General features: G+C 48.8%; 1 protein-coding gene across 2 annotated transcripts in view; it reads right to left on the minus strand.

The window, feature by feature from the left end:
• Nucleotides 1-12,771, minus strand: part of IVNS1ABP (influenza virus NS1A binding protein) — a 124,942-nt gene extending 112,171 nt beyond the window's left edge. For both annotated transcript variants that reach the window (XM_030206675.1, XM_030206674.1), the window contains exon 1: nt 12,494-12,771. The gene's annotated coding sequence lies outside the window, so the exon portion shown is untranslated. The remainder of the gene's footprint in view (nt 1-12,493) is intronic.
• Nucleotides 12,772-16,300: the final 3,529 nt, after the last annotated feature.

Genomic DNA, 16,300 nt, shown 5'->3' on the forward strand with positions numbered 1-16,300 from the left:
TCCACGGGGATTCCAAGAAAAAAATTCCTATGGGATGTGAGAATTCTAACTTGTATCCATCTCTGATAATTTCAAGGACCCAACGATCTGTAGTGGTCTTCGCCTTCTTGTAAAAGCTGGACAAATATCCCCCTACTGCAATACAATAAAATTTATATTCCGCTATATACCTCCAAAGGATCAATGCAGACTACAACATAAAAAAACGAAACTTAGGCAAATACTAGGAAGAAGTACAAGATTCATAACCTAAGATGACTTAATTCATCAAGTAATTTCAATAAGCTAATTTTAGATAGCAAATATGCTATATCTTTAATAACTAGTGAAATCTCAAATAAGACAATCTCAGCGCCAAAGGAAGGGAGTTCCAGGACTGAACTACACAATAAACTGCTTGAGTTGAGGAGCAGACAATCAATACGCAAGTCTAATGGTGGAAGTGTGTTCAGAATTTTGACCGGAATATTGTTTGTCTGAAAAAAAGGACTGCTTATGCCGACATTTAGATTTCTTGAAAGGATGAAGAGTGGCCCAGATGATAGTGCTTGGTGTCCTTCAGCCTAAATTGAGATTCAGCAGACATGAAGGATTTGGGTTTGTCCTCTAGCAAGCACAAAGTCTTAACAGTTACCCATATCTTTAACCAATTTTTCAAGATCCTCCCCGAAATGAAGTTTGCCTCTAAAAGGCAACTTTGTAAGGCGCTGCTTAGAGGCAGCATCCACGGACCAGTGACACAGGGGCGATCAAGGAAGATAAAGACGTAGCGGAGAGATTGAATGAATTCTTTGCTTCGGTCTTCACCGAGGAAGATTTGGGTGGGATACCGGTGTCGGAAATGGTATTTCAAGCGAACGAGTCGGAGAAACTTACTGACTTCACGGTAAACCTGGAGGACATAATGGGGCAGTTCAGCAAACTGAAGAGTAGCAAATCTCCTGGACCGGATGGTATTCATCCTAGAGTACTGATAGAACTGAAAAATGAACTTGCGGAGCTACTGTTAATGATATGCAACTTATCCTTAAAATCAAGCGTGGTACCGGAAGATTGGCGGGTGGCCAATGTAACGCCGATTTTTTAAAAAGGTTCCAGGGGAGATCCGGGAAATTATAGACCGGTGAGTCTGACGTCAGTGCCGGGGAAAATGGTAGAGGCTATTATCAAAAACAAAATTACAGAGCACATCCAAGGACATGGATTACTGAGACCAAGTCAGCACGGCTTTTGTGTGGGGAAATCTTGCCTGACCAATTTACTTCAATTCTTTGAAGGAGTAAACAAACATGTGAACAAAGGGGAGCCAGTTGATATTGTGTATCTGGATTTTCAAAAGGCGTTTGACAAGTTACCTCATGAAAGGCTACAGAGGAAATTGGAGGGTCATAGGATGCGAGGAAATGTCCTATTGCGGATTAAAAACTGGTTGAAGGATAGGAAACAGAGTGGGGTTAAATGGGCAGTATTCACAATGAAGAAGGGTAGTTAGTGGGGTTCCTCAGGGGTCTGTGCTAGGACCGCTGCTTTTAATCTATATATATATAAAAGGCAAGACCAACGTTCTATGAAGCCTCCAGCCGGAAGTGTGAAGCGCCAGAGATATCCAGTTTCCCCATGAGTGAAGGAAAACAGCACAGCACGAAATCTCACACAGTGAAGGACTCAGAGGGGGGAGGGGAGAGAGATGCCCTCACTCTCTCTGTAACAAAAACATAGAACAGCAGGAAAAAACACTGAAGGACTGGACTCGGAGGGGGAGAGGGCAGGGACACACACTCCCACATGCACACTCTGAAGAAAACCTTGCTAGCCCCATTTCATTTGCATCAGAAACGGGGCTTTTTTACTAGTATATTTATAAATGTTTCAGAGATGGGAGTAACTAGCGAGGTAATTAAATTTGCTGACGACACAAAGTTATTCAAAGTCGTTAACTCGTGACAGGATTGTGAAAAATTACAGAAGGACCTTACAAGACTGGGCGGCTAAACAGCAGATGACGTTTAATGTGAGCAAGTGCAAGGTGATGCACATGGGAAAAAAGAACCCGATTATAGCTACATGTCATGCAAGGTTCCACGTTAGGAATTACGGACCAAGAAAGGGATCTGGGTGTCGTCGATAATACACTGAAACCTTCTGCTCAGTGTGCTGCTGCGGCTAGGAAAGCGAATAGAACGTTGGGTATTATTAGGAAAGGTATGGAAAACAGGTGTGAGGATGTTATAATGTCGTTGTATCGCTCCATGGTGCGACTGCACCTTGAGTATTGTGTTCAATTCTGGTCGCCCCATCTCAAGAAAGATATGGTGAAATTAGATCTTACCTGCTAATTTTCTTTCCTCTAGACCCTCCAGACCGGTCACGACGCGTGGGTTATGTCCTCCTACCAGCAGAGGGAGACTGAGAAACACTGAGCTTTTGAATACTACTACTACTATTTAGCATTTCTATAGCGCTACAAGGCATACACAGCGCTGTATATATAACCTGTGCAGTACATCCACTAGCCAGTATAACACTAACAAAGCAGAGAAACCATAACACTAACTATCATGAGCAACCCTGTACGTGGTCATTGCCAACTGGACACTATTTCTCTTACTGTGTCCCTTTTTCGTGTGTGCTTCCACAGGTGGACTACCAAACACTGTCACACCTGTCCAGACTCAAACCAACAAAAACTGGTAAACCAGAGTCTGAATCCATAGACACAACAATCAACAGCTGCCAAGAAATAACAACAGACCAAACATACCTCCTGGCCTAAAATACAGACAGACAGGGCGGGCCTTGACCGGTCTTGAGGGTCTAGAGGAAAGAAAATTAGCAGGTAAGATCTAATTTCACCTTCCTCCACGACCCTCCAGACCGGTCAAGACGCATGGGACATACCAAAGCAGTAAATATCCTACGGGCGGGATCCATGAAGGCCAGAGGTCAACACTGCAGCCCCATAGCCTGCCTCTTCCTTGGCATGCACATCAATCCTATAATGCTTAACAAAGGAATGCAAAGAAGACCAAACCGCCGCTCGACAAATATCTAACGGAGGAATCATACTACACTCCGCCCAAGAGGCCGCCATTCCCCTGGTAGAATGGGCCGAAAACTCCTTAGGAGCCAAGCGACCTTATAGCAAATAAGCCGAAACAATCGCCTCCTTTAACCACCTTGCTATCGTTGCCTTGGAAGCTGCCGCGCCCTTTTTTGCACCACCATGCAGAACGAACAAACGATCAGAAACTCTATACTCCCGAGTTCTGGAAATATAACAGCGCAAGACTCTCCGCACATCTAGCTTTGCCAGACGACGCTGCTCCGTATCCCCCGCTAAATTACCCAAAACTGGCAAGGAAATGACTTGATTAACATGAAACTGAGACCACCTTGGGCAAAAAGGACGGCACTAGCTGCAACGAAACCTTTTCCTTGGAAAAAATCAAAAAGGGTTCTCTACAAGACAAAGCATGAAGCTCCGACACCCTCCGAGCTGAAGTAATGGCCACCAAGAAAACCGTCTTTAAGGAAAGATCCTTGTCCGAAACAGCAACCAAGGGCTCAAATGGCGGCCTAACCAAAGCATCCAGAACGAGATTCAAATCCCACGGAGGCACCATCCGCCGCCGGGGCGGTCGCAACAACTTAACACCCTTCAAAAAACGAACAACGTCAGGACTAGAAGCTAAAGACTTCCCCTGAACCTTCCCCCAAAAACAGGACAAAGCTGCCACTTGTACTTTTAAAGAGGACAAGGCCAGACCCCTGTCCATACCATCCTGTAAGAACTCCAATACATCAGTCACAGACGCCCGAAAAGGAAGTACCTGTCTACCTGCGCACCAACGTTCAAAAACTCTCCAGACCCGGACGTAAGCCAACGAAGTAGATTGCCTACGAGAGCTCAACATTGTGGTGATAACTCTGGACGAAAAACCTTTCTTCTTTAACCTGTGCCTCTCAAGAGCCAGGCCGTAAGCGAGAACCGATCCGGATCTGGCATAACTATTGGTCCCTGACACAACACCACTGAATCTGACAACGGAAGAGGGTCTGCTACCGCCAGCTGTACCAGATCTCCGAACCACGGCCGACGCGGCCAATTCGGGGCTATCAAAATCACCCGTCCGGGGTGCCGAGCTATGCGTTGAACTACGCGTCCCACTAATGGCCTTGGAGGAAAAACATACAGCAACTCCTGATGCCAGGGCACCAGAAGAGCGTCGATCCCTTCCGCTCAAGGGTCCCTCCAACGACTGAAAAACCTCGGCACTTGAGCATTGTGGGCCGTTGCCATCAGGTCCACCTCGGGAAGACCCCAGACCGACACAATGCGCTCGAACACCGACCGATGCAGAGACCACTCTCCGGGGTCTAGAGTATGCCTGCTCAGGTAATCTGCGTCCACATTGTCCACTCCGGCCACATGTACCGCGGAGAGCGCTAGAAGGTGACTCTCCGCCCATTGGCACAACAGCGCCGCCTCCTCCGCGACCGCCTGACTCTTCGTGCCCCCCTGACGGTTGACATAAGCCACGGCGGTGGCGTTGTCGCAGAACACCCTGACTGCTTTCCGGAACAGGACACTCTGAAAAGCCTGAAGCGCGAACCGAATGGCCCGAGTTTCCAAACGATTGATGGACCACTGAGCTTCTGAGTCCACCGACCTTGAGCCACTTGTCCGAGACAATGAGCTCCCCAGCCTTGTAGACTGGTGTCTGTGACGAGGACCACCCACTGCGGGGGCCTCCAACGGCATTCCCTTTCCAGATTGTCTGTGTCTAGCCACCACCGGAGACTGAGGCGAGGGATTACCGCCAGCTGAAGACAAATGTCCAACTCCTGGCTCAGTGGTGACCAACGACTGAGAAGAGCTGACTGCAACTGCTGCATGTGCGCCCGGGCCCACGGAACTACCTCTATGGTGGCCGCCATCAACCCCAGGACTTGCAGATACTCCCGGGCCGTCGGTGCTGAGTCCGCCAGAAACCAACGAATCTGACCCTGCAACTTGCGAATCCGGGGACCCGGCAAGAATACTCGACCCTTCTTGGTATCGAAAAGCACCCCCAGATATTCCAGAGACTGCGACGGCACCAGATGACTCTTGCTGAAGTTCACTACCCAGCCCAGAGACTGAAGAAACTGAACCACTCGAGCAATAGCCATCTCGCTCTCCGACCTGGACTTGGCCCAAATCAGCCAATCGTCCAGGTACAGGTGTACCAGAACACCCTGCCTCCGCAAAGCCGCCGCCACTACCACCATAACTTTGGAAAAAGTTCAGGGAGCCGTTGCTAGTCCGAAAGGTAGAGCACAGAACTGAAAGTGCTTCCCTAATACCGAAAAGCGAAGAAATCACTGATGAGCGGCACGAATAGGAATGTAGAGATAAGCTTCCGTCAAATCCAAAAACTCTCCATCCTGAACCGCGACAATGACCGACCGCAATGTTTCCATGCGAAACGAGGGAACCTTGAGAGCTGCATTGACCCTCTTTAGATCTAAGATAGGCCGAAAGGCATCCTCCTTCTTTGGGACCACAAAATAGATCGAATAGCAGCCCGAGCCGCGCTGAGCGAGGGGAACCGGTACCACCGCCCCCAGCCTGATCAAACGAGCCAAAGTGTCCCGCACTGCTGCCCGCTTGAGCCTCAAATGACAAGGGGACTCCAAGAACCTTTCGGGAGGCGAACTGTCGAACTCCAAGGCATAGCCGTCTCGCACCACCTCGAGAACCCACTGATCTGAAGTGATTTGGGCCCAGTTCTGGTAAAAAAGACTCAGACGAGCCCCTACCCTACCTGTGAAAAATACGAACCACCGAGGGATCCTCACCAGGAATTAAGCACTCCGCATCCTGCGAGCCTTCAAACCCCTGAGTCCCCCAATTCACTAAGCGCTCCATCAGAACCACCCGGAGAAAAAAACTCCCCGTCCTCTGACCAATCCACTCGTGGTCTTTTGCCAACAAGGTACTAGCCCCCTCCTCCAATTGGGGGGGTCCCGTCCTCCATGCCTGATAGAGGGTCCACACGAACTCAGGGGGGAACCAGCCCCTCCAGGAGCCTCAGACGGGCCTTTTGCGACCAAAACGGGGGAAGCGGGCCCAAAAACCGCTGATTCCACAGTGCGCGCCGCTGACAAAATGGCGGACGTTCCTGCCAAAACCGGAACCGCCGACGATGTCCCGAGCGGCGTCCCCACTGCCCCAGCAACTCCCGAAACTGCCGGGACCTCCGCAGTTAACTTGGGGGGAGCCGCTGCCACCGGCACCTGCTTCGGTTCGCCACAAAGACGGCACTGAGCTCCTGGGGATTCCACATCGCGGCGCGCGCAACACCGGAGCAGTTTGCCCGCCATCCAAACACAAGGGCAAAACAAAAAACAATGCCGCGCGAGCCGGATCCAAAATGCTTTCACTCACTCAACACACTCGCGCTGCTCTCACGCTCTAACAAAGAACTGAAACTCCGTTCGTTCCGAGCAGGAGAAAATTCACTGTTGCCCTTAAAGAGACAGGAACATCAAATTGGCAGCTGAGAATTGTGAGGCACTCAAGGCTACAGTACCAGGAAAGCAGCCGAGGCACAAAGCTGCCAGGTTCTCAAACAGAGAGCAGCACAGGGGGAGGGACCCAAAATAGGTGTGACACCCCAAGGGGAAAACACTGGGCCCCACCGGACCCAGGGCCCCGAAGCACTTATTATTCTGATTTTTTTTTTTAAACACACGTACAGGGTATGTCAAGAAACAGAAAATGGTCAAGAAACCAACCAGTCCCCGTGACCTAGTATCCAAACTACCTCACCAGACTATTGAAGACTGCACAGGCTGTCCTTCTACCTCTGCTGAGACTGAGAAAATACTGGCTAGTGGATGTACTGCACAGGTTATATATACAGTATTCAAACGCTCAGTGTTTCTCAGTCTCCCTCTGCTGGTAGGAGGACATAACCCACGCGTCTTGACCGGTCTGGAGGGTCGTGGAGGAAAGAAGAATTGGAAAAGGTGCACCGAAGGGCAACTAAAATGATAGCGGGGATGAGATGACTTCCCTATGAAGAAAGACTAAGGAGGTTAGGGCTTTTCAGCTTGGAGAAGAGATGGCTGAGGGGAGACATGATAGAGGTATCAAACATATAAATGGCAAGTGACTGACACCTGCAAATGCGCAGTAGAGACTTCCCTCTCTGCCCCACCCCCGCGTCAGGGAAACTGCACTGAGGAGTGCACTACAAGGAAGGGGAGGGAGGGAGGGAACCGCCAAGGTCGCCGCCGGCCCCCCTCCACCCGGGCCCCTCTCTTCTCCATTGAACTTACAGCGCCAAAACCGCAGCAGGCAGATCAGCTTCCGGTGACCTTCCTTCCCTGCCTGTGTCCCACCCTCACCGACGTTACGTCACACGAGGGTAGGACACAGGCAGGGAAGGAAGGCCAACTGGAGGCGATCTGCCTGCTGCGGTTTCGGGGGTGAGGCGCTGTACGTTTAATGGAGAGGGCCCGACTTGGGTGGAGGGGGGCGGCGGCAGTTACGAGGGGGGAGGGGCTGCAGCGACCTCGGGGGAGAGGGCAGGAGAAATGCTGGACATGGGAGGTCTCAGAAGGAGGGGGGCCTTGGAGCTGGCAGGGAAGGAGGGAGGGCAGGTGGCCTTGCAGCTAGGAGGGGAGAGGGAATGGGGCCTTGCAGCTGGGAGGGAGTTAGACATCAAAATAGAACATACCAATATTCGCCTGTTTTAACGGGCTTAACGGCTAGTATAAAATAATGAGTGGAGTGGAACAGGTGGATGTGAAGCATCTGTTCACGCTTTCCAAAAATACTAGGACTAGGGGGCATGCGATGAAACTACAGTGTAGTAAATTTAAAACAAATCTGAGAAAATGTTTCTTCACCCAACGCATAAACTCTGGAATTCGTTGCCGGAGAACGTTGGGATTCGTTGCCAGAGATCGTGGTGAAGGCGGTTAGCTTAGCAGAGTTTAAAAATGGGTTAGATGGTTTCCTAAAGGACAAGTCCATAAACCACTACTAAATGGACTTGGGAAAAATCCATAATTCTAGGAATAACATGTATAGAATGTTTGTACGTTTGGGAAGCTTGCCAGGTGCCCTTGGCCTGGATTGGCCGCTGTCGTGGACAGGATGATGGGCTCGATGGACCCTTGGTCTTTTCCCAGTGTGGCATTACTTATGTACAGCCACAATAAACTGTGGGCAGTGACGCCAGTGCCGTTTGCTTGGCTGAAGCCCAAACCCGATCATGCAAAGAATCCACTAAATAAGCAAGCCCTGTCTGAATATGAGAAAATCTCACAGAAAGGAGACTCCAAGTCCTTTGCTGATCCTAAGGCAAGACCTAGCTGCATAAGAACCGTAGGCACAAAGACCATAAAGGACAGTTTCAAAGAAGAACTTCCTGCCCTGCACATCTTTGAAGGCGATTCCATCATCCACAGGTAAAGTGGTTTTCTTTGTGACCACCACTAATGCTTTGGGTGATGAATTTCTCCAAATCTTCCTGATCAATAGGGTAAAGAGCCGTGACCCTGGCCACACAGTAACTCATTGGACAGTTATGAACTACTGCATAGCCTCATGCACTGGAAACACTTTAGGTGGATTCCTGGTACTAGCCATCTTAGAATTGAATGCACAGTAGAGTGGGGTTAGAAATGTTCAGATCCTCTAAAGCCCCGGAAATCAATGAAGACAACTCCTCTGTGAAACATTAGCACTGCAATGGGATTATCTGCCTCATCTGGAACAATTTCACCTTCTTCATGAAGTACAGGAGGTTGAGAAGCAAGAGAGGCTGCTGACAAGCCTCATTTAGAACAAGGAGGGGATAGCGGAGACAAGGAGTACACCTCAGAAACCCCTTCCACGGGTCTCCTTTCCCATGAAAGATGTGCCTGCGGAGAATGTGATGCTTGCACAGACCCAGAGTGAGGTGCTGCTTAGGCCACAAGGCAGACTACTGGGTTCAGTTCTGGTCGCTGTATATAGTGGAATTAGAAAAGGTTAAAAAAAAAAGCAACCAAAATGATAAAAGGCATGTAACTCATGAGGAAAGGCTAACGAGATTAGGACTCTTCAGCTTGGAAAACAGAAGGCTGAGGAGAGATATGATTGAGGTCTACAAAATCCTGAGTGGTGTAGAACGAGCAAAATGTGAACCAATATTTTACACTTTTCAAAAAGTACAAAGACTAGGGGACACTCAATGAAGTTACATAGAAATACATTTAACACAAATAGGAAGACATTTTTTCACACACAGAATAGTAAGCTCTGGAACTTGCTGCCAGAGGATGTAGTAACAGCATTTAGCTTATATGGTTTAAAAAAAAGTTTGGACAAGATCCTGAAGGAAAAGTCCATAGTCTGATATTGAGAGACATGGGGAATTGGTAGCACGGAATGTTGCTACTATTTGGATTTCTGCCAGGCACTTGTGACCGGGACTGGCCAGTGTTGGAAAACAGGATACTTGGAAAGATGGACCACTGGTCTGACCCAGTATGGCTATTCTTATGTTCTTAAGTAGAGTGATGTCTTAAGAAAATGTATATTAAGTTATGTTCTTAAGAAAATTCTGCTCACTTAAAATGGCCACAGAAACACGTCTGAGGGGAATGAGGCCACAAATCCCAGCGCATGAAATAGCTCTGCAGAGAGACACAAGGGCTCTGGTAACACTAAACAGCCCTGACACTGCTCTTTGCAATCCGACAATTAAAGAAAATTTAAAGGAACAGTCACCCCATTGCAGTAAATTAGTCACATCTCTGTGTAAATGCTGACTAGTTACTCTAAACCCCTTCCAAATGCCATAGAACAGGAAGCCTGCTTAGTGCCTCTTTTTTTTTTTTTTAATGTGTGAGGAAGGAGAATAAAACAGGTGGCTGGATAGAGTCATGGGGGGGGGGAGGGGAGGGCCCTAGTACCACTAAATGTACCCTCTAAAGTTGGCACCAGTCAAGACACCCCAATCTCAAATGGGCAAGAGAACCCAGAACAGGCACTATGGTACTGATGAAACCAGGAGCTTTAAGAGACCTTCCACACCTACTGGAGATTGAGATATAACTGACCAAGGAGCATATACCATCCTATAAAACAGTTCAGCGCTCTATCTCCACCTGCCGGTAGATGGTCATAACTCACAAATTTCTGGGTTCATCTGCTGCAGATGCCAAGGAATTCTTAGATTTGTTTCTCTACCTTCTATTTAGAAACAAAGCAACATGGGCACTGCTTGGCGCAGACAGCCCTTCCTCCTCAAATGTTGTGGTTATAAACGCTGAACTAGCCCACTACGCCCCCACCCCATTAATATTAGTTCCTTAACCTTTTGTGTTTTATTTTATTTATTTGGATTTATTTACCGCCGTTAAGTGTAAAAATATTCAAACAATACAAAGTATGGCATACTTCCGCCCTCCCACACCAAAGTATGCAAAACTGCAGCAATGGAACGCGGTCTGCTGGAACCAAGCAAGAGCCCTTAAAATCACTAAAACTCCATGACCCGTCTAATTTGCCTTAAAGCTGACAGGCGGTGGCCCTGACTAATCTGGGAGAGCCCAATCCCCACCAGCCACAGAACAACGTGGCTCAGTCAGACAAAGAAAAGAAAATGGTGAAAGATTCACTCTGGGATACAAATCTGCAATGACCGTTAAAACATTACAATGAAGAAGTAGGGGAGGGGGTTGACACAGACGTGGTGTAATCTCATCTCCCTACCACTTGGCTTGAGTCAGAGAACACTCCATCAAACCTATAAATGGCAAGTGACCGACTCACCTGCAAATGCGCAGTAGAGACTTCCCTCTCTGTCCCGCCCCCGCGTCAAGACGTGATGACGGGAGGAGGGGGGCGGGACAGAGAGGGAAACTGCGCTGAAGGGAACCGCTGACGTCGCTACCGCTCCCCCCCCCCAAGGTAGCCACTACCGCCCCCCCCCCGGAGTCGCCACCACCCCCCCTTCACCCGGCCCGGGCCCTCTCTTCGTTATTCAACTTACAGCAGCGCCGAAACAGCAGCAAGCAGCAGCTCCCATTGGCCTTCCTTCACTGCCTGTGCCCCGCCCTCGCCGACGTGACGTCACACGAGGGCGAGGCACAGGCAGTGAAGGAAGGCCAACGGGAGCTGCTGCTTGCTGCTGTTTCGGCGCTGCTGTAAGTTGAATAACGAAGAGAGGGCCCGGGCCGGGTGAAGGGGGGGGTGGTGGCGACTCCGGCGTGGGGGGGGGGGGGGGGGGGCGGTAACGGCTACCTTGGGGGGGGGAGGGGAGGGGACATGGGAGGTCTCAGAAGGAGGGGGGCCTTGGAACTGGGAGGGCTGGACTGAAGGGGGCCTTCCAGCTTCCTGGGAAGAAGGGGGGCCTTGGAACTGGGAGGGGGCCTTGGGAGCTGGGGGGGCCTTGGGAGCTGGGGGGCCTTGGGAGCTGGGGGGGCCTGGGGCCTTGGAACTGGGAGGGAGGGAGGGCCGGGGGCCTTGGGAGCTGGGGGGAGGGCCTGGGGCCTTGGAACTGGGAGGGAGGGAGGGCAGGCAGGGGGCCTTGCAGCTGGGAAGGGGGGAGGACTGGAGCCTTGGAGCTGGGAGGGAGGGCAGGGGGGCCCCTTACAGTTGTGAGGGAATGGGGCCCCTTACAGTTGTGAGGGAGAGCAGGTGGCCTTGGAACTGGGAGGGAGGGATGGGGGCCTTGGGAGCTGGGGGGGAGGGCCTGGGGCCTTGGAGGGAGGGAGGGAGGAAGGACAGGGGGCCTTGCAGCTGGGAAGGGGGGAGGACTGGAGCCTTGGAGCTGGGAGGGAGGGACAGAGGGGGCCTTGGAGCTGGCAGGGAAGGAGGATGGCAGGGGGCTTTGCAGCTGCAACGGGAGGGGGGCCTTGGGGAAAAAAACATTCCAATACCCGCCCGTTTTTACGGGCTTAACGGCTAGTCCTTCTATAAACGTTTAAGTGAGCAATTATATCACGCATGCAACTAATCTTCTTTCCTCACCTAATCCGAGTCTGGGTGCATCCCGCTGAATTTGAAGGTGACAGCTTGCCCCTTACCTGAAGTATTTTTGATAAACGGTGCAGACGGCCGACCGCCAGCGCAGTATAACTTTGGCACGATAAGGTACAGTATCATGGTTAACATTAGCAGTAAACCTCAGACTGAAATCATACTCCGCGTAACTAATGGGCTTTACTTCTGAGCCAGACATTCCACACTTGATATACCCTTTTCTGTAGATACTATCTGTAAAGCGCTTTGACTGTACCATAAGCAACCTGATTTACATTGCCCCGGAGAAGCTTGATCACACTACCCCAGGCGGATGTACGCGCCGCAGGAGAGCACGAGAGATAACAAGGCCTCCCTCCCAGCTCCCACTATCCTCTCCCCTCTGTAAGCGCACACCACACTTCCCGCCAATAATACCATGCCTAATCCCCCACCCCCAGCACACAACGGCGAGCTTCGACTTACCCGATTCCTTCCGGAACATACGAGAAAATTCATATTCGTCGCTTCGAGGAAGCTAAAGGAAAACGAGCAGTACGAAGAGATGCTGCAGCCACCTTCCAGAGCTCCTGTTTATCAGAGGAGACTGAGGACTCCGCCGCTTGCTTGCAAACAACAGAAAGCCCAGTAGCACCGGCCCCAACCGTTAACCGTCACAGAGACGTTCACGCGCTGTGATCGTTACACGTATGGAACAATCACTCTCTCCAGAGTCGCTCGCTGCTTCGCTTTGGGCGCGCGCCGCCCTGCTCCCCGCCGTTTAAAGTGGTGACGTCAGTACGTGCGCTCGCCGCTTTACTGCTGGCAGGCCAATCAGAGCTGCTGGTTGGAGCTAACGATGCGGCGGAACGTGCGAGAGATGGAGCTGCTGGCATGTGCGAGGGTGGGAGATCATGGGACTGGTTGTGCTTGTGGAAACTGTGCAATCTGCGGAAGAGTATCAATAGGGTTTGTCATGCTGGCGCCACCTTGTCCGTGGTGCGGCTTAAGCCGGTCCATTCATCGTACTCAATTGCGGTAGGGACCTCCTCGTGTTCCATTCCGAAGCATGTTGGTATTTGTGTAGTACTTGAGACGCTGAAGCTCAAAAAACTGCGAAGTCGAACTGGGTGAGATTCCACACCAATCTCACACCGCTACTAAATGGACTTGGGAAAAATCCACAATTCCAGGAATAACATGTATAGAATGTTTGTACGTTTGGGAAGCATGCCAGGTGCCCTTGGCCTGGATTGGCCACTGTCATGGATAGGATGCTGGGCTCGATGGACCCTTGGTCTTTTCCCAGGGTGGCATTACTTATGTACTTATTCATGGATGATGTACAGACAGTGGTAACAGGCGGGCACAGCTCAAGTGCTGCATTCTAATGCATATAGTAATAGAGTAAATGATGGTGGATAGAGACAAATGTGATCCATCCATTCTGCCTAGGAAGGTTATTTAGAAATGTTAAGTAGTAGTAGTAGTTATAGCTGCTGCTCCATGTAGGTCACATCTTCCCTTTTTAGTGTAATTTCTGTCTCACAGATTTCACACTGCTCAGTACAACCCAGTATAATAGGCTGACTCATTTTCTACTTACTCAGTGTAGTAATGTGAGCAAGGGCGGGCCTGGGGCCAGGACAAGCGGGAGCCACACAGTGAGTACAAGTAAATGAAAATACGATTTATTATAAGTATCGGGAAGGGGTCCTGTTCCAGTCATAGTTTGGGGGGGGGGGGGGGAGAAAATAAACACAAAAATGTTCCCCAGACATAACAAGGCTCTCCATTGGCCTGTGCCTGCAGGGCTACAGCATATGTTATTGTCTTCAGCATGGCAGTACACTTTACTTGTCTCTGGCCTGGTTCCTCAGAGTTACAAATGTAATGTCTATCAGTTACGTCAGTCAAAATCCAAAGTTGCAAGGTTTCAAGTTGAACTTGGCCTACCTGACTGTAGCAGTTGCAGTTCCCACGCAGGTGGTGGAGGCAAATGCAGTTTGCATCACTGCTTCACTTTGGGTCTCCTTAACCTAGCTGTGCGCCAGGCTTTTATACTTTTTGGATGGTACCCTCCTGGCTCCACCCCTCCAGTGTTACTTCCCCCTTGGGCATGACTGTGGGTTTTAAGGTGGCTCTGACACTGTGAGGGAGTACCCTTAAGGGGGGAAAGTGGTAATATTCTATAGATCCCCTCACACTCAGCTTCTTGGCTTATGTCAGGGCCAACACTACCAATGAGCAACTTATTTTGCATATGGCCCTGCCTGACTGTTTAATTTCTGAATTTACAAAGAATAGTATTGCTTACATTGTTTTCCAAATGCAAAATTGTATGCAGATTAAGTTAAATAAGCTGAAAATAGCTCATTAACTATTACAGTGTAGTTAAACCATGTGTAAATTTGTGTTTCTAAGCCATATATCATAATTGTTTTGAGAAATTTCGCAGAAGAAAATTCAGAATGGACTTATTTGCATATAAGTCATGGTAGAAAAATTGGGCATGCTATTTTGTAAATTACATGCCAATTTTTTTATCCTTTAGTTCATTGGTATCTTTTGTATAGTTTTTTTCAACCAGGTACCCTTCAGTTACAGAGTCAATTTCATGCCAGTAAATTCTGTATCTGATTGCCATCATATTTCTAGGAAACCTCCTGGATCAAACCTATGCTTGGATGATTAGACTGGGAATGAAGAAATAAAGGATGATGAATTAGACACTCTTAAGTATACTGAAATATGAGATCTGAGCACCTATGACTAAATGGACTATTAGTCACAACGGAAAGGTGCATGCTACCAACTGACATTTTCCATGCCATCCTGAAATCATGCTCCAGTTAACATCGAGCTTTTTCATACTGAGCATTAGTATCCTAAAATCTGCCTTGAAAGCATTATTGTTGCATATAAACACATCAGTTAATGACAGTGTGACGAAATCTATAGAAAGCTGCCACTTCCCCTTAAGGATACTCCCTTAAAAACGCATAGTCCCCACCAAGAGGGAAGTGACACAAGAGGGATGAAGCCAGGAGTCAGGGCATGGTCCAGAAAGTATAAAAGCTCAGGGCACAGTTAGGTTAAGGAGGCCTAGAGGGAAGCAGTGACACCTGACTGCATATACTTCTACCATGTGTCTGTGAACTGCAACTGCCACAGTCAGGTAGGCCATGTTCAACTTGGAACCTTGCAAACCAATATCTTTGACCTGGCCAGACTTAGGTTGGCCTGTGTTGACTGCTAAAGATTGTACTGGTATTCTAGGGAGCCAAACCAGATCCCAGCAGTGTATTCTACCTTGAATACTGTGCATGCCGTGGCCCTGCAGGAGCAGGCCACAAAAGGGCATTCTTATATCTAGGGTCTAGTTTTATGTTTACTTTCCCCCCCCACACACACACACACATGTGAAGTAAACAGGACCCCCCTACCTGACACCTGAAATAAATATTATTTATTCACCTTAACCCACTGTGTAGCTCCAGTTTATCCTGGCTCCAGAGCCCTTCTTCATTCACATTACTACAGAAAGACTGAACATTTTTGAAACTTGAAATTGATTTTTATTCATTTTGATATGTTTGGGAGGCCAGTAATGGAACTATCTCCATATTACATCCCTATGCCATCCTTTACCACTCTTTAGTATACAGTAAGTATTGTGAAACTCTTAGGTCTTGGACCAAAGCTTTAGTAATTTGTTAATTACATATCATTAATTTCCTGGCATTGCTAAACTGGAGAATTTATGGGAGGTTACTCTGTTACTGGCCTATCTGTTTGAAACCTGATCCAAACACTGGTGACACAGAAGAGGTTCAGTACTTGTGACACAATTTCAAGACTAGTAATTATGAAAGAAGGTAATGCTCCTTTGGTGCACAAAATATAATTACTTTTCATTAAGAAAGGAAAAATGTATTGACATACTCCAGATTGCCAATCATTTACTATTTATTTTTATGATGTATACAATGCAGTACATTATGGACCAAATTATATAAATGGCACCAAAAAATTGGCGCCAAATAAAAATAGCGCTAAGCACTATTCTGTAAACGATGCTTTGAGAGGTCTTTTACCAAGCTGTGGTAAAAAGGGACCTGCGCTAGCAGCGGGGGCTGTTTTTACTGCAGCCGGTAAAAAAAGCAATGGCCATGCAGTAAGATTACTCTTGAAGTGGCGGTATGTGCTCCCACACTAACCGGATGGCATGTGGTGCTATCCGATACCACCAGGTTAGCGCCTCACTAAAAAATACAAGTTGGTATTGCTCTT

This window comes from Microcaecilia unicolor, chromosome 6, assembly GCF_901765095.1.
Source record: "Microcaecilia unicolor chromosome 6, aMicUni1.1, whole genome shotgun sequence".
Lineage (NCBI taxonomy): Eukaryota > Metazoa > Chordata > Amphibia > Gymnophiona > Siphonopidae > Microcaecilia > Microcaecilia unicolor.